The 20,095-nt window shown below is 36.8% G+C and overlaps 1 protein-coding gene across 1 annotated transcript in view; it reads right to left on the bottom strand.

Annotated features, from left to right (window-relative positions):
* LOC129258888 (KH domain-containing RNA-binding protein qki.L-like) overlaps window positions 1-20,095 on the bottom strand; it is a 43,579-nt gene that overhangs the window by 16,397 nt on the left and 7,087 nt on the right. The gene's annotated exons all lie outside the window — the stretch shown is intronic.

The following is a 20,095-nucleotide window of genomic DNA, read 5'->3' as shown; positions in this document are numbered from 1 at the left end:
CACGGCTAATTATGAAAAATTGATATTTAAATGCACGGCAAGGCTCGTTACAACGGCGGACATTTCTCACACGATGCTGGTAATTATCAGAATGAGAGAGCGGTCGGTTCCTTTCACTCGAGACAATGAATGACTCTTCCACAATGGAAACTTACGTAGTCAATTAATAACGGGCAGGGTAATGGTGTTCATGCAATCTTTAATGGTAATGTACACTAATTAGATTGAACCGATAGATAATGAAAAACATTGAATCGAAAGGAAATGGGAAAGAGAGAGAGAGAGAGAGTGAAAGAGAATGCAGGGTTATGCTATAGGGGAAGTGAAATAAACGGGGAGATTGAAATAAATTGATGAATAGGTAACCAATAATGAAACAGAACTTTAGTAAAAGGATTATTTTCCTCGTATCAATCACACGAGTCCACCACCTCAAAAACTTTGATTGAGAATGGCCTACATGTAATCACTTATGTACAAGTAGATTTATTACAATTCTGAAAATTTGCATTATAAACTGGAGCTTTAATCTATCATTAAGACATGAGTTATCTAAAAACCCTGTTATCGTCAGCCTTTCCTTGAACTGCATAACAACTTCATCTACACACTGCAAAATGTGTACCTGTAAAAGAGTAAATTTAATACTCTCACCCAAAATACCAAAACAGACTGACAACAATATCCAAGGCCCTGGTAAAATTAATACAATGCTGCCCTCTCGTGTTTGAACATTACACAATGCTTCTCACATGAAGGTTGAAGGGTGTCTTCCTCAGCCACAAGGGCGTGGTTCAAACATGCTTTAATTCAGGTGGGCCTTACGTCAACTGTAGCAACATGATTTCTTTTATCTAATTTATATCCAAACTTGTGTATATTTTAATGCTTGTATCACAAGAGCTTCAAACTAAACCAAGTTACCAAGACTCCTTTCAAATAAGTTAACCCACTTCAATTTCTTGCCATCTAGCACGTGCACCGTCTTATTCTGGCAATTTTGCATGACATTTTCGGACAGTAATTAGTATGCTACATGTATGTGACATATGGAATGTATTTAGGCGATGCTTGTATTATAATATTGCATCAGAATTGCATCATTTATTCAATATCTAATTGTTGATTGGTAACATCGTGCAGGTTCATATTATTTTAAACAAAATTTATATATTCAATTACTTGCAATGTCTGAGTTATCTTGAAATTATTTGTAATATTCATGTAAAGATTCATTGATATGACTTATTCATAAAGCCATTTTGTCTTCACTATCGAATTTTTTGGTAACTTTGTGCGGGTTCATTTTTGTTCAATATTACTTGCAATGTTCGAGTTACCTTCAATTTCTTTGTAATATTTGAAGATTCACTGGTTATCTTTATCATTTGAATACCAATAATGGCTAACTTCAAAGAGCTTTTCAGCGAATCAACAACATTATACATCTTCTCTTTGCAAGTTATGTCACAAACAGGCTAAAATCTCTTGCCTTTCACAAAAAAGTCATTCAATCATTATAAATGGAGTAAAATTGAAAGGAACGTCCTCCACAAGAACCCTATAATTTCAAAATAAGCCTTGTTAACTACATTTCGAAGACTTGCAATGAATGCAGTGATTATTTTTGTGTCCAGGGTTGGTTATTGTAAGAGGGGCGAATTAAAAGGACGCTTACATAACTTTTCTTTCACTCCATGAGGTTTCAAAAGAAGTTTTTCTACTATGTGGTTTCTTTAATAAGTATCCTTCAGACACAGCATGAAATTGTGTGTATAAAGTCAATAGAATACAAGGCATCAGGGAAGACACTGTGATATAGCCAACATTTTCATGCTATTTTTTTTGTAGCAAGAACAAACACTTTAAAAGACATCACTTGTCTGTGTATCTTAAATAATTTGGTTGGCAAGTTAAACATTTTTACAGAGAAGCATCTAGTCTTGCCAAATTTGAATATCGTGCAAAAAAACATGTTGGGAGCTTGACTTTGTTGCACCATGTTCGGGCCAGCCAAATGCTCTGTCAGCCATGGTGCGACCTGATCAATATCCCTTTTTGCCTGGGTAAAATGCTTTCACATCTCCCACAAAATTTATTCAATAATCATGATGTATCCATCTACTTTTGGCCTTTAAAAAAGTTCTTTGATGGAAAAGGGGTGTAAGAGAATGGCGAAGAAGCCCTAAAATACCATAATGCCCAGAGCACTGATCTCTACCAAACAAGATGTTCTGTCATCAAGTTAACTGAAAATATAATGCACCATAGTTGTTTTGAAGATGCAAAAGAAAAGAGAAGCAGAAAGAGACAGCAAGAGAAGAGGTGAGGGGGGGGGGGTGGCAGGGGAGAAAGAGAAAGGGAGGATAACCTTCAAGTGCTAACTAAAAGGAGAAGACTTATTGAATTTCATCGCATTCCTAAACAAACATCCATACTTTCAGGGTTACTGATCATGTCTATTCCACCCCCTTAAAAAACCAACCACAATTGTTCCCAAGAAAAAGAGAATAGAAGGACTCTGGTCTCCTTTTAGGTTTTCTAAAGGGCCCTGTTTCGAGTCTCTTTGGTCCTATTTGTGAAGAAGTCTTTGGCTGGACCATCCCCCTCCCACTCACCCATTCAAAGTGTTAGCTGGCCAATGGAAAGAGAGAGAGAAATCAATAGATTGATACAATGGATGAGGGGGGGGGGGGGCTGGGAAGAAGACCAAGAGTGAACATAAAATAAGCCAAAAAGCAATAGGGAACAAAATGTGTGAAGTTGAACAGGATAACAGCTATTTTAGACCTGCAAAACCAAGAAATATGAAGGTTCACATTACTAAGAAATTTGCAGAATCAACATTCTTGAATTTCTAATTCAATCCTTCGAAATATCATCCACGAAAGCAGCAACACACCGGTTCAAATTTTTCCCAAATAGGAATATTCCTATATTAGATAGGAACGTTTGCCAGTTATGTAATTTGTATAGATATGAAAAAGACGAGGGGGGGGGTTGACATAAACTTAGTTATCTTGTTTTATAATGAAACCTTCTAAAATAAGAAGTAATCTTCAGTTAATTCCATCTATACACCTCTCTTGTTTTTCTCCCAGATTCTTCCTTACCCTACCATTAAACATACTCTGTCCAACTTTTCCCAATTTCATTCCACTTTCCAATTTTCTTTACACCCAGTCATTGTTAATCACTACCCGTACATTTTTCAAGCCTCTCCTCTCTCTGGAGAGTAATCCCCTGATAATTATCCCTGATCAGTGTCATAAAAGCGATATGTAAAGAGCTTATCAAAATGCATTGCCTGTAATGGGGAAGATTTGCAGAATATAGAGCGGGTTAGTTTCAGATTGCCAGCACTGCTCTCAGCTTTTCAAATAATAATTTCAACAACAAAAATAAAAAAAAGAAAAGGAAAAAAGGCACAGGATATTGAAACCCGAGGCTTATGAAAGATGTTCCTATGAATTTCAATATTTGCTCACTTCCAATTTCCTAAGTAGGCTAAGTTGTTGTGAGATATCTCTTATATTTGGACTACAATAAAGTCAATGACCTAGTAGTTGAGATGTATAAGTTGTACACTGTAAAAACTGTGGTGTTAAAACTGACACCAGTTGGTGTTAATAGAGGACCACACCCTGGGGTGTTAAAATTACACCCTAGAGATTGAACATAACACCAAAGAGTGTAAATGTAACAACCAAAGGTGTTGTAATAACACCTACAGGTGTTAAACTAACACTGTCAATTTAACACCGGTGTAAAATAGCTGGTGTGGTCCTCTATGTACGTACACCTGTTAACACCACAGTTTTTGCTGTGTAGGGAGGAGGATTCTGTAATTTTGAATTTATAAAAACTTAAAAGGGGTTTGAATCCATGAAAGTTTCATGCTGGAGAATACGAGGGCAGTGAATCCCAGTCCATCTTTAGAATAAAAATCTGGAGATGAGAAATTTATGATTATGAATATAGATGCCTGCATGTTATATTCATAAAGGTTCTTCATGAAAAAAAAACAGCAGCTAATGAGAATGCAGAGATATATTGAACTGTTAAGAACACTCCCACAGTATTGCCAAAGACTCATCAAACCATAGGAAACAGCCAATGTCAGAGACTGTAATGAATACTTGGCATCAGTTGTTATTACTAGTATTGCTATTTTTCTTCAGCCCCCCCCCCCCTCTCCATCACATCCTTCTACCAAATCTTTACTTTTCTATAATATGAAACAGATAATCTAGATCCCTGCCATTGTAAGCTACATGATTAGTGTAACTATCTGCTAAAACCCATAACCTCATTGTAGCCATTGAGGTATAGAAATCTAACAAAAGGAGGAAAGTATAAGGTATTCAATGAACTAAACCTGATTGGTGATTTATGGGGTTAAGATGCTATTTGGGACTACTTTCACACATCTTTTGAAAGTCATGATTTCAACAAAAAAGAATAGCTTGCTTTTAGAAAGTCAGGAATGACAATAGTCTGATTAGGCACTCTGAATGGTTTCTTAACTTTCTATGCTGTATTAGTTTCTATGATAATAGTTCTAAGGTTGTAAGGTTGCTTGGAACTTCTGAAAGGTATAGACCTACTTGATGTGATTAGGTTGTGTATAAACTATGCTTTGCATAGCTGTGAACTATGCAGTCCATCTACACAGATGGAGCAAATAACTTGATTTTTAACTCCTCTTGAAACATTTGGAAGTTTTAAGATCTGCAATGTCTGCATACTGATCGGGGACAGTGCCAAGACTTATGTGACTTACGAACACATATGTCTTTTATGCAGGCAGGTAGAATATCACAGAAACTAACATCAATCATATCATAACTGTCAATATTAACCTTTAGCAGGTTTGCAATCCTAAGCCATAATTCATTTATTAATATCAAGACATCGTTTATAACCGAAGCAATGTAAAACTATCATGTAGCATTTCTAAGGGGTTATTAACACCTACCCAATCTTTAAAAAAAAAACTTAATTTGTAGAACTTAACCCGAGTCCAAAATACACCATGAATGCGACATATAAGGGCGCTATGCATGAAAATTTGAGGATCATTTAAGGCAGATAAATAATTCAATTAACTACCATTACATGCAGATATACATGTATCTAATTATTGATAGAAGTGTTATTTTGTGGATTTGCAACCACTTGGAAAAGATAAATTTCCCTTTATAGTTATGAGCCAGTAATATAAGTTTCACATTCATGGAGTATAGAAATGAAGTGCATTTTTCTCTCAAGTTCTAAAGCAGGATCATAATTTGCTTTTAATCTGATAATATCCGAGGGACTTTGAACAGAGCCTTGCAATAATACTTATTTAAAAAAAATTATACTACAGGTAATTTCCATTCGGGGATATCATAAGTATTCTGCTTGGTTTTTTTTCAATTGGTCCAACTACCGACTCGTCTACTATCATTTGGTCTACCATCGGTTCGTCTGGGTTCGTCCACTATCCACATGGTCTAATTGCCATTTCGTCCACTCACCATTTCATCAAATAACCAGATGGTCCAATAGCTATTTAGCCCATATACCGTTTGGTCTAATTGGACTCGGTGTTAATTGGACGAAAATCAATGAAAATAATAAGGACATGACTATTAGACCAACTGGTTATCAGATGAAAAGGTCATAGACGAACTGTGAATAGACAAAGTGATGATTAGACCAAATGGTTGATAGGCGAAATGTTGACGGACAGAATGGCATTAGACTAAATGAAGGTAGACCATGTGATGGGTGGACGAGTTGGCAATAGACAAATTGGCAAATTTACCTCCTGCTTTTACACTGACAAAAAGAAAGTTTTTTTAAATTGGGGCGGGTGTGGAAGCTTTTCTGGATGATTTTATCCTCATCATATAAACTGGTGAAGCCACTCCTTCATACTCCGGATTCCTGGGGAGTGATTCATGAGGAATCTTGTCAGTCATTTTTACTAACACACTTCTGCTCTCAGCCAATCGGATGCTAGGATTTCAGTAGCTTGTAACAGTTTCCAGTGAAGATCACCGCCTATTTGTTTCATGAAATGCTTCCCCTGCATCGTAACCCCATGAGACAACAACAACCCAAAATAATTGCCTTCAAATCATCCAAGACAAACCAGTAGCGGAATAGAAAGCCCGGCGATTTAGGGATGGTAATTGCTGAAATCGAAGCGCCAGTTTACATTACCCGATACCACGGGTGTTTGTGTATATTGTCAACTGCTCCCTTCAAGAGACAGTTTACGTTAGAGGTGTCGGGCAGGATCGTAAGTGAGGATGAAATGCAGGAGCGAGGAGATGGCAAAGGGAGGTGTTTTTACTCACACACTCGCATAAGGTCATGTTTATTATTTGTTGTGGTGTTTGTGTGTACATCATTCAAACCATCTCCAAATGAGAAGGATAAGAGAGAAATGTGCAATTAGCCTACTCACGTCAGGGACCAATTCCATTTGCGTAATTCTTACAATGGTTATTTCCAAGTTGAACTTTCAATTATGCCTGCAAGTAACTGTCTCTTTTTAATTTTGTTTATAACCTCTGAATATTTTACAATAGATTAATTGATCTACTATTCTACCCAAGGCAGCAGAAATTTGAAGAATAATTGATATTCATGAAAAAATGCTTGTAACCCCCTTTCATTTTGTGACAAATATAAAGCTATCTATCATTTCATCTATATTGATTATCATTTTTAATGTCCCATTCGAAAGATAACCTCACTTTACTATTGTCTGCTAGGACACCATCTATTCTCGTTTTGACATTTCAAACAGTCATCGTGAACAATACTTCCATATATCACTGTGTCCACAACTGAAGTTGTTTTTACGCATCAAAGAAAACAAGGACGAGGTTTCAGTCAAATAGCCGCAACTCCCGTACATGTTTTTGCTTCTCCATCGGAACGTGATCCCCTCACAAAACATATTCTGGAATAACACCACCACAAGGCTTCTCTCATCATGTTTTCACACGACAATTCAAAAACCTTCAACAAACAGCCAAGATGCAAATGGAAACCCCGATGTCGGTCCGGGCAAACACTTTGCATGGCCATCAAAAGACAATCCTATGCTAATGTTCAATGGAGCAGAAAAGTAGAATTTCATCAAGAATTGATCGTCCATTCCAAGAATAGGAACTATAGCTGGATCTTTAGTTCTCCAGACAGCCCCCGAGACATTTTTTGTTACAATTCTTGAACAAAATAGCAGGTTATCTGGAGAAAGGGTCAGAATAGGGGCAGAATAAAATGGCTTTGTATTTATAAAGAAAATAGCATAAACAGGATCAGGGAAAAAGGCTAAAAAATAAATGGGAAAATTACTATTTTTATCAGGGAATGTTCAATTCTATCAAATGCAAATAGGCAACTCTTGTGTTCACCTTTACTTTTAAAAGAATAGGGCCTACACCTTTGCTGGTAATGGTTTACTTTAACATACATGTAGCTTCATGCTTCTGTCGCCGTTGACTGCTATACATGTATGAGAAGCTTCGATGCTGAATCATTGAGAATTAAAAAGTAAAATTGCCAACCCAATGCAACTCGTGCAGTGAAATATTTATCAAGGAGCCCCCATACAACAGCAGCGGGTGAACGACTGAGTTCGAGGCAGCTTCACTTTCCAGAGCGGGTGGATTCAAAATGTATGCTATTCCCCGTCACCGGTGTAAAATAAGTATGTGGGAGAGATATGTGGCAAACAAACAGAGAGGATATCGGCAGGAGGGTATTACAGTTTCGTGAGGAGAGTGGAAAGTGATCAGTAGAAAGCCGGAATCCAGCTATAATTCCTGAACAGATCCAGAACTAGTCTGCTGTGCAAACCCTTCACTCGAGTAAAGGGTCTGAATTGCAGCCTACTCATGCCTTGTGTACTCAAGGCTGAAACAGCAAGTTATGTGCTAGTCTTTTGTGTGGAGACACACTTGTTGATCAAAGTTTCAATCAGGGTCTGTGCCTGCAGACTAACCCAGAACCAATGGGGATTAAACTGGTTGCAAGGGACAAGGAAGTTCATCCCGATGCTAAGTTGGTTTCAATAAAACAGACAAATTCTTGGAAAATATGGTGAAGGTTTGATGAAAAATCATCATAGAATAGAATTCTTTTTTTTCCTTTGAATTTGTGATGTTAATACAAGCAAACAACTGCACCTTATATCATGTAATAAGTGAGATGTTCAGGGTTTGGAGTGTAATAGAATGCAATGAATGCAACAACAGCAATCTATTTTGCAGCTAAACAAATTATGTTTCAAATCTTTTGATATAACACAAGTGCATGTAACTTGCAGTTGTTCCTCCTAAAAAAGAATATCACTATTTGGAGATTCCCAAGTGGGCATTGGTTCTAACCCCAGAACATGAGATCATTTCAGACAACAGTTAAGCATCTCAAATTGAATTTAGAAGATCTTCAACATTCAAGCACAACTATCTGCCCATCCCACAAGATTACATTCAGTCAATTCGGTTAAAAAGCCACAAAAACCTCTTGAAATTCGTAAAAACAAAGTTCTTGAGGCAAGATTTAGGAATAAATAAATTTCATTTTCAGCTCTCAAAACTTTTACTTTGCCTCCATCTTAGTCATAGATAACCCTGCCTGTGTCCCGAGGGCTTGTTTCATAGAGCTGTTCGTACAGAAAGTTATCAATGACTTAACGCAAGACTGGGACTCTTTCTTGTGGTAAATGAAATATCCCTGTTGCTGACTGAGCACCTAAGATCATGTTCCAGTCGTTCGCAAAGTCGTTCATACCTTTCCAAACTGTTTTATGAAACAGCACCCTGGTATATTTCCCAAAGTGCCAAAAGAAAACAGCATACATGTAAAGAACCACTTAACAACAAGGGTTCAGTATCACATGTCAGTATGGGCTCTCCTACTTGCCGCTCACCCGCATCAGCCCAGAGTCACCACCAAACTACTCAAAGATACTCCGATGCACTACGCAAGAGATGGGATGGTATTAAAGAGAAACCAGAGTTTGCTTAAAATGAGACTCTCATAGCATTCCTATCCTCTCCCAACCATAGCATGAATTCTATTAAACAAAAATGTTCATCTTCATGACTTTGACTAGTCTGTGATTCCCTATACACCTACTTGGTACACTTGGTACACTAAACCAGAGAGATAAGAGAGACGATGTCTGCTTACAGGTGCATTGTTTTACAAGTTAAGCAACAGCCACACTGGTGATAAAAGCTCCAGACAGACCAAGACTATTCTTACCTAATTGCTAATGAGTTCGGTTCATTTGGAGTCGGTTTTGTTGGTGTGACTTGGGTATTACTGTTCATAATCAAGATTCAATACAGCATTAATACAGTAAATGTATCTTTTGCAACCTTTACTAATAAATAGACAGGATTTGAAGGTGACAACTATTAAGAGTGACACAAATCTGAACAAGGCTTGCTTTAAAAAAAATATGAAAGGGAAAACAGATATGAAAAAAAAAAAAACTTTTTGTGTCTTGGAAGAAGCGAAGGTAGTAGGCCTACCGGGAAAATTCTTCAGAACTGACCAGCGGCTCGAGTGCTACGGTTGGTTACTGCTAAGGAGACTCGACATGGTATCACATCACAAGGTGATTATTGCACTGAACTTGGTCTATTAAAAATAAATTATTCCCTACTATTCACTTGATTCTGATAAGGACCCCCCAAAAAAATGAAAGGAAACACCAGTGAAATTTGGGTAAAATTGAGAGAAGTTTGAGAAAGATATGTGACATTATTGCCAATATCTCTCTGAGGAAGGTTTCCACTTTCTCTTAATCTGAATAAAACATCACTCGTGAAGTATTCTCACTGATCATCTCAAAGGCATTGAAACAAAGCTGTATTTTTTACAAAACTTGTCCAACAACAGTGTGAGAATATACTGGTACTGAAAGTGAGAGATCTTATTGGCTGACAAGAAATGGGTCGTAGAAACTGAAACACTTGATGAAAATATTCTTCAAGATTCATATCTTGGTAATTCAGTTATCTCAGCAGAAGTATCCCCGTAAAGATACATGTAAATGTGTTAGGAGAGTGATTATATCATAAAGAATTAGTCTGACAGGAGTATTTTCATGAAAGGAGCTCCTTCAAATGACTTCCCATTAGGCCATTCAATCCTTTAATAAAAGTAACCCATCTGAAAAGGTGAGCATCCCTGCACAAGGTGGGTTTAGCATCGGTAAAGAATATCCCCAAGCAAATCATCGCTCCAATGGAGCCAACGGCCGCACTGCAACGCTTCCTACCTTCTCCCTGCCATTGGAATTCAATTTGACTGTATTTAGCCCAGATAGATTGATTCCCTCGGAGAATGGTGGGTTAGCGTTCCTTTTCTATGTTTGTGGCTATCGCAATTCCATCCTGAAGGGGCAAAAAAGTGAGGAAGCTAGGACGTGCCGGGTGACATTTCTCGATAACAGGAAGAGAGAGATATCTATACGACAGGGTGGTAAAACAAATGGATGCGACATGTATCTAGGATAGAAACTATTTGACACTCCTAGGGACTCAGCAATGCACGAAGAGGCATGCACATGAAGCGCTAGTCCAGAAACTAACAATAGATCAATATGCAAATTGATTACAATAGATGAATATGCAAATTGAAGATGGCCAAACTGATCTTACAGACATATAAAATCCATCAGTTTGGAAATTGCCATGAAGGTGGAAATGTACTGGTACTACTGCATTATGGTTTAGTGGTTCTCTCCTCTTTCATTCACAGGGTTGTGGGTTTAAATCCTTGCTTTGACACATTCTTCCTTCAGCAAGATATTTCCCCATTGTGCTGCACTCAACCCAGGTGTAGTGAATGGTTACCCGGCGGGATTCATTCCTTGAATGCATAGAGCACTGGAAAATGGCTGCTTGAGCCGATTCAAGTCTGGTATATTAATATTACTCCCGGAATGATTACATCGAGATGGATAGTGCTGGATAAATGCCTACTAAAACTATCACTTCTGCTCATTAAATGGAGAGTCCCAGTCTAGAGAAGCCATCATTTATTGTGCCAGCATTATAGAAAGGGCTTACTATTCTATTTTATTTAAAGTCACCACTTATAAGAGGTTTTGATAATTTTAATGGCAAACTGATTTCGACGTGAAATAATAAAAATCAGCTTAGCTTGAGCATAAAAAAAATCATTGTATCTTCACAACAATGTCAACATAACAAAACAAGTTTTATTGTTCTGTTATGCTTGAATAAGAGAAAGAACTATTACATCCCACGGCAGAAGAAAAAAAAATCACTTGAAGTGATAAGTGTAAAATGCTCACAATATTTTTTACTTTAAAAGATCTCAAATATCTTCAGTCCCATCCATTAACTTTCCTGTACCACATCAAATGACGACTGATGACACTTCTCTTATTCGTCAAGTTGTGCGGTTTGTTGAACGACCACCATCTTTGGTGTTTTTCCCTCAAATCACTCAATGGTAATACGAGCTGCTTTCAATCCATAGAGCTTGGTCATTCTCCTTTTTTTCTATGTCTTCATTTCCTTACTTTCTCGACTAAGCAATTAATCAGAAGGACATCCATTAGTATCACAAAGTGTCTCGCCAAGACTCGTCAGCCTTATGTGGTCATTGTGTTTAGAGTGCCATATCGGGATTAACACTTATGAAAAACAATCATTTTACACATTTTGAGGTTTGATTCAATAAATGGGATTGAACCATGAAATATGTCAGATGCCAGCAAAAATGATGCTGCACACTCCATTTTCTTATCTATATTCGTCTTCACAAAATCAAATTCTGATGTTTATTTGGCTGAATTCAACATTTCTGTTGAGCAATATCTCTTAAGCCCTTCTATTTCTTTCTTTATGAACATATTCAACTCATCGCATGATCAGATTAATTGCCAGAGTTCTTGTTTTAACTGACCCTACTCCCTTTCTGTTTAATTGGAGAAGAAAGGGTCATTTTGAGCAAGGGAATGGCTGGATCTGTGAAGATTAATGAGTCAATACTTTGGGACAATAAATTGAAAAGCAAATTCAAGCCAGCGTTAAATCATGCTCATTACTTCTTGCAATGCCCATTTCTTTCTTTTGCCTGAAAACAAGACTAAAATCCTGGCACAGTCCATACAAAGCAATTAATGGTTCAAGTTTTCATTTCACCAAGTTTTAAAAGCAGGTGTGATTCAGCCAATCACCCTAAAACAATAGCATGGGGGATCTATGGATGCTGTGAGATGGCAAAACACAATGGAAAAATACTAGCCAACATTTTAACACGATTGTTTTGAACAATTGCGTGATGATTTGATCATAAAAATATTTACATCTGTTACATCAACTTAATATTTGGACGGTGAATATATTTCTTATTTTTAAGAAAAATCATAGGGAAATTGTATTATAATTTTTCATGACATTTGAAGAAGGTCTCCACCCTAGAAACCCATAATGAGATTAAAATTAACAATAGAGCCTATTATTACTGAAATGATCTTGAAATGTTCGAGTTTATAGATAATGTATAAAATACAGTCTACATACTAGCCAAAGGCATCAAGCACACTGGCATATTACATGCTATTTACCAAGCACAGCTAATTAGCTATTGCTCAAATGTTTGGAACAGTATAATTTGATATAATTCTAGGGTATTTTCATGACAATAAAACTCCTCCCAAGAATAAAAATATTTCCATTTCTTTCCCAGAGTTCAATGCAGCTGCGTAAACTTTGACCTCCTGCCAATGTGTGCCAGTTAAAACCAGTGGAAATAACTTGGCAGTGAAGCGGGGGCCCTCTGATTGGTCGATAGCCCTAATTACATTCCCTGGCTCGGCAGGATACGCTGACCTACTGGAGGTAAGGGGGAGCTACCTTGGGAAATCAAACCATTTATTTCTTTACGAAGAAAGAAAGAAAAAAAAAGAGCTCAAACCAAAATACCCTCCCACAACAGGGAGCCAATTTGATGGGAACAAAATTGGCAGAGCTCGAATCTCTGACACCAGTGAGAAAGGTACTGTGAACACCTCAAGGTATTTCATTTTTTGTTTCTTCTTAATAACAAGAACATGGGAGTTCTCTCGGCATGCTATTTGTAAGTACAGCGGTGCTAAACAGTTGGTGAACCCCACCAGAAAATGCACTCCCTCATGAAGAGTGTTAATGTAGACAACGACACTACAATGTCCGGCGAGCCTTGAATTTTGTTGAAAAACAAACTTTAATAATAGAATGTATTGTCTTATCACCCGACTTAACAATTAAATACATGTTTCTAAAAGATAGCAAAACTTGAACACTTTTCAATACGTTCGTTTTCTGGTGGGGTTCACTAACTTTTAACTGGATCGATGAAATTTTAATGAAAAACAAAAAAACAAAACTGATGGTTCAACTAGTAATACTGAACTTGACTCTCTAATAAAATAAACATCAATGAGTTGGGGCTATTCTATTGCACTATCCATTGATGATAGTTCTCCACTTAAAAAGTTATTCAATTTGGCAGAAAAACAAACCATACAGCCTAAATTGACAAAGGAAATGGAATACAATTTTTTTTCCACAGAAAGTATCTTTCCAGCCGTTTTCAGAATGTTACCCATTACATGAAGTCAAAGTCCCAACATTAAGGCCCTACTCTGTATACCTAAGACTTCAGAATCCCTCATATTCCATTCATATTTTTGCATAATGCCATCAGAACTAAACCTGCATGCCTTCAGCTATTTGGAAACAAAACTGCAAGTCCCTATAATTCTCATTTCCAAGTGGTATGTAATAGGGTTAAGACAACCTCCTTCTTCCATCGATGACAATAAATCACGCATCAAGTTGAAGTTGAAGAAATATTCCGGCCAGACAGGACTGTCATATTTTATGACAATGGGCTACAGGAAGGGCATGTTCATACAACAGAAAACAAAGAGATAAATGCATACCTATAAACCGAATGGGTGGGTGCTTTCATACCAACCCAATCACAAGAATACCATTAAATTACCACAACTCATTGGTTGCTTTCTGACCCACTCACTAACCATAATACCTGTGAATTTATGAAAACCTGTTCAGGTCTCAAGTACCCAATTTTTTTTGCATTTATGCCCACCAGACCCTTATGAATATTTGCTGCGGTTATGAGCTTGTGCAGTATGAGCTGAGTAGAAGACAAGGCGGTTTCAAAATCGCTAGCTCAGTTATCAACCCCCAGTATTTCAAGAATATTCAGATATTCAAAAAGCAATATAAAAGTATAACAAAGGGTTTACTAAAGTAGATAAGTAAAAAACATCTGAAGACCAAAATTTTACTTTTAACCATTTTAATTCTAAATTTTGCCTATATACATGTTTATTTAATGGATTTTAGATCATATGTTTTATATGTATGTTTTATGAAATAATCTTTCATTTAATCTAATAATGAATTAAAAATTAAAAAAACGATATTACTAAGATACTAATCTAAATTCAATACAGCATTTTAAAGATAAACCATTAGCTAATGGAAAAGTACAATAATATTATTTTTTTAAAAATGTAAAGGCTTTGGATTATATGTGAACAAAACCTCAACCAAGGCCTCTTCCCTGCCGCCCATGATCATTGCTGACCAACAAACAAAATATACATCTCCTAAAATGGTATCGTTTACCTCTTCCCTAAAAGAAAAAAATACATTTAAAGGGAACCAGGCCTATTTTAATGGCACATATCAGTTGCTTTGCCTTCAAGACAAATGGTTTATGAAACCAAGAGATATTTGTAATGCATTAAAACTCATGTGAATGTCATTGTATATTAATGTCATATATAATGGATGAAAAAAAGTAACAAAAATTGAAACCATAGTACATGAGCCCAAGGGTACTGCTGACATAGGCATCTTTAACAATGATTCTACTACAACACCAATTGCAATTTCCATTCATTAAACATACCATATATTTTTGAAAGAGATTTAATTGTACTTAACACCAAAACTGAGATTCAAACCCTGAACTTATTCCTGGATAATTACATTTTTCGATTTGATCATTCATGTTATAATAATCAAATAGGCCAATATTTTCCTAAGTTTGGGTGTTTTTCTCCAGATGCGATCATGCATCTGAATCTTAATTATTATGTGGAGTTTTCAGGACGGGGGGGGGGGGGGGCAAAATGAACAATGATATGACGACTTCAGTTCGAAAATCATAAATAACATGTGAGCTTCCGTTTCTTCTCTGTCTGCAAAGATACACAAAAATACAAAACATCACCACATAAAAAAAATATCTCAATTAAATGGAGACATTATTCTATCAACATCCCCTAAAATATAGGCCCTAACCGGAAAAAAACAACTCTTCCTCTGGTTTTATTGATTTGCTGTTGAATCATTTATCCATCGCAAAAGTCAATGAATCAGAAAATTAAAAATGAAATATGAGATGATGCAACTGAATAACATTCTTTCAGAGTTGACAACCTAGGCACTAGTTTCACATCAGTACCAGATAGCCCACAGACAAATAGAATGCCCCCTCCCCTAATGATGAACCCCAGCTTGATGAAACAAACAATGTTTTAATCAAACTGGTTATCATCTTCCTCCTTCAGTATAGCATAAATAAGCTGGGTCGTTTCTTCTTTCTTTCCGCCTGTTTACGTTTCCCCTGACCCCCTCTGTCAAGCCGGGGCTGATAGGCGATTTATGTGGTAGGAGTGCCTTGGGACAGCTGTGTATATGCTGATTTCTGATAAATCAATGCTTCGGAAGGCAGCAGGGACGGCCCTGTTCAGACAGACTTTTTAATGATGTTAAAGGCCGGGCTGTTCTGATGATGGTAGTGAAGATGATGAAGTGATGATGATGGTGATGGTACTGGTATTCATGAAGATGGTGATGGTACTGGTATTCATGAAGATGGTGATGGTACTGGTATTCATGAAGATGATGTTGGTGGTACTGGTATTCATGAAGATGATGATGACACTGCTGATGATGATGAATGATGATGTTCATGATAATGGTGGTGGTGGTGATGATGATGGTGATGTTGCTGCTGATGATGGTGGCAATGATGATGATGTTGGTGGATATGATGATGATGTTGGTGGTAATGATGATGATGACGTTTGTGGTAATGATGATGTTGGTGGAAGCGGTGGTGGTGGTGGTGATGATGATGCTGCTGCTGATGGAGACGATGATAATGATGATGATGACACTGGTATTCATGATGTTGATGAGGATGAAGACGATAACAATGATGAGGATGATGACGATGATATCACATATTGTAAGTCAATGACATTCTATAATTAAGCTTTACTTTATAGCTTACATTGCAGGTTTATGATACCATCACTAGCTACAAGCTAAAATTAATTAACACAAAATGGAGATCAATAGATCATATTGCTGAGGCAAGTTGTAATTAGAATTCACAACCAGATTCTCCATGGTGAGTGAAGAGATACAGGCCTATACAAACAATGGTGTACACGGAACCATAAATACAATTATGGTTTCTAGTTCTGAAAATGCGCTTCCAGCCAAACTGCTGGACATTGAGTAAAATTTCTTATAATATTCTACTCTAATCAGATTAGTTTCCCATTTGTCACCATAGCAAAACCTTGAATCCATATAAGTATGAGCACGATTTTTGCTTGTAAGTTGTAATAACCGTATTTCTTTTTTTTTTTAAAGACCAAGGAGCAACGCATAATAAGCAATTTAGAGAAACTATCATTTTGAAAACATCAGGAATGTATGTAAAATTAAGTTGAAATTTGGAAAATAAGAGGTAAATGGGTGGATAAAGGACTGAAGGCCAGATTAAATCAAGGAAAGGGATGCAATGATGTGCCTCAAGCCTGCAAAACAATGAAGCACATGACTAATTCAAACGCTGCTCGATTACCGTGATAGATACATAGAGGGGAATCAACAAAATTATCTTAAAGACTGAGAGCTTATGCACATGAACAGTCACAAAGGAGGCTGGATTTGATGAACTGATGTCAAGAAAAAAAAAATCCTCATAAACTCAAATGTAACCTAGAACAAGGAAAGTCTAAGATTGCTGGAGGAAAGACCCATGTAGCAACAATGTGATTGCTAAGCTTTGTGATACAAATGAACAAGACCCCTAATGTGTGTCTGGATTGTTGATTACAGGAATGAACATTTTTACGAGAAAAAGACTTCTTGCCCATGGGCATGGCAATGAACGAGTTAAGTTAAAAAAGGAGTATAACCGTAATCATCTTTTCATTTTATACACAAATGTTAGCAATTAATCTTATGCTTGATTTTCATGATGACCTGTACAGTGCAGTCAACGCAATCAGATGTTTAAAAAAATGTTCCAATGTGATTGCTAAGCTTTGTGATACAGACGAACAGACCCCTGATGTGTGCCAAGATTGTTGATTGCAGGAATGAACATTATACGAGAAAAAGACTAGTTGCCCATGGGCATGGCAATGAGTGAGTTAAGTTAAAAGAAAGGAGTATAACGGTAATCATCTTTCATTATGTCAAGGCATTCCTGCGAGATGTCTGCGTTAAACCCTACTAAACATCCCCCTTTCTCTTTGGACGCCAGGCATTTACAATATCCCTTTTGGAGATTCCACTTCCAAACTCTCACAATTGGCGGAATTGAATTATTTGATTTGTCAAACGGAGTGGGAGCAAATTGAAAGAGACAACGCTAACGTCCGATGGACTTTTCTTCATGAGCTCAGCAAATTCGGCGGGGCAGATGGAACATCGTAGACGAGATAAAGATATATGACGACAACTCCTTCCAGACAGTCCTTTTTGAAGTTGTGTTTGAACTTGAATTGAAAACATAGCCAGCTACTTTCCTTAACATAAATTTTTTTAAGAGGGGGAGAGAAATAGAGGGAAATGGTGGGGGGGGGGGGGGTTGATCACTCCTTGAGGAAGGAGACAATGGCAATAATAACAATGATGAAGAAGAAAGAAAAACAGAGGGGGGAAAAAGATAAAGTTGAAAATAACACCCATTTTTTTTAAGCAGAAGACGCGAGGGAAAGTCCCAATTCAAGTAATGTTTTTAAAGACTTTGTAGCTGCAAGGGGAAAGAAATCTGCCTTGCAAGGAAAAAGGATAGAAAACACCCACTTAACTGAACATTTTATTATGATCCAAGTCCAATAGATGATTTGAACAAGGCAGTCTGCCCCCTATAACATTATACTATTATTTGTTGCATTAAACCATCAAGGAGTTAGGAACTGTGTTCATACATTCAGTAAAATTCACTTCGAAGTAACTTTAATACTACCTTGTTAAACATTCGAACCATATTTCAAACTGCATACTTGGCGTACACAAAAAATAAATTCATTATATAGTTAATTCTGTACTTTTCGGAGGAGTTGGGCTGTTTGGATAAACATGCTTTCTCTTTCGCCTACTTTTACGTGATGCTTTCATAAATATCAAAATACAGACACATTTTTTGGTAAAAACTATTGGAGTTCAACCCCCCACCTTTCCTCTCCCCCCAAAAAAATAAAATAAAATAACATACTCTTTTACTATAATTGTATGTCTTTGTCTTGATTGGATAATTCATTGAAATTTATTGGATATTTTCAAAACAATCCCTAAAATTGAAGAAAATTGAAAGCAATAGTATTGGGAGTATCAAAAAAGGTATCTGTTCCAATCAGGCTGGAGCCCCCCCCCCCCCCGAAAAAAAACTAAAATTTTATCAATTTATTCTCTACCTGGATCTGAGGAGGACATTAATGTCTCAAAGACTTTCTTCAGTGGCTTCTACGTAATATAAAATCATCATCATTTTCTTCCAGCATCTCTCTTCTGTTCATATTTGAGCCAAAGGATTATCGTTATTGATCAATCATTATCTAATTGAAAGCTACAGGTGAGCTTTTCATTTTTCTTTCCTTCATGTATCATTTTTTTTTTCAGGAGGAAACTTTCAAGGCAAAACCTGAATGCAGCCATTGGGGACAAATTTTAAGTGCTACCAAACGAGAAAAGTGATTTCTATCAATAAGAAATGCTGATATAGTGGAATATTGCCTCAAGGCTACTGTTGTGACATTTGATAAGGCAATAGCTGAAAGGTGTGCACTTGGAAGAATGCGCAAAAGTATGAAGAAGAAACGAAAAGAAGAGGGGGGGGGGGAATGAATATGATCCTATACATCAAAACTGAGAAAAATTTGTAGTAAGATGCCAGAGGGTTAAAATGGAATGCAAATCATAAATTACGAACTCTTTACTGGAAAATATAGATGTATGGAAGAGATTCAGGCCCCTGGGGACATTTCAGAAGAGGAAATATGCAATTAGAGACAATGGGAATTTAAGAGGGAGATGGGATAGAAGAACTGACTTGGATTATTTGGGTACCTCAGATAAAAGTGATTATGGAAAGAGAGAATGTAATGAGGACTATTTTGCATGCAGTAGAAGAGAAAGGTGTCCGAAGATAAATAAAACGACAGAATTTATCATTTCATGGAAAACAGGTCAGTCGACAAAGTAATATGTTTGTGTGTGTGTCTGTGTGAGTGTGTATGGGCATACCCATTTTTTTTTGGGGGGGGGTCACCAATGTGAAGGGTACCCATGGGGGTAAGTACTCAACACTATTTTTCACATACTGTATTATATTGTGAGGGAGTTAATGAGAGAAAAAAAACATGACGAAAATAGAGATGATGCATTCATGGAGTGAAAGGAAAGATCATATTCCTTTGAAAAACGTCACTGCTATTCAATCTTCATTGTCAACCCTCCCCTCGTCTGGAATCAGATCTACTTGCTTGCTTCTACCAATACATCATCATTGCCATATTCATACTAAAAAAAAAGATATCCAGGTTTTCTTTTCTTTTCAAATAAAACAATTGTTGCTTGAATATCATAAAAATCCATTATTTTGTTATGATATGAGTTTGTTATAATTTAAGCAACTGTATTGCAAATGTCATTTCCTCTGAAGTGCTTGAATGCCCGACATAGCAAAAGCAAAAGACCTTACACTCCAAGGA

Source organism: Lytechinus pictus, chromosome 4, assembly GCF_037042905.1.
Source record: "Lytechinus pictus isolate F3 Inbred chromosome 4, Lp3.0, whole genome shotgun sequence".
Classification (NCBI taxonomy): domain Eukaryota; kingdom Metazoa; phylum Echinodermata; class Echinoidea; order Temnopleuroida; family Toxopneustidae; genus Lytechinus; species Lytechinus pictus.
The sequence above is the reverse complement of the archived record's forward strand: the minus strand, read 5'-3'. Positions and strand labels throughout refer to the sequence as shown.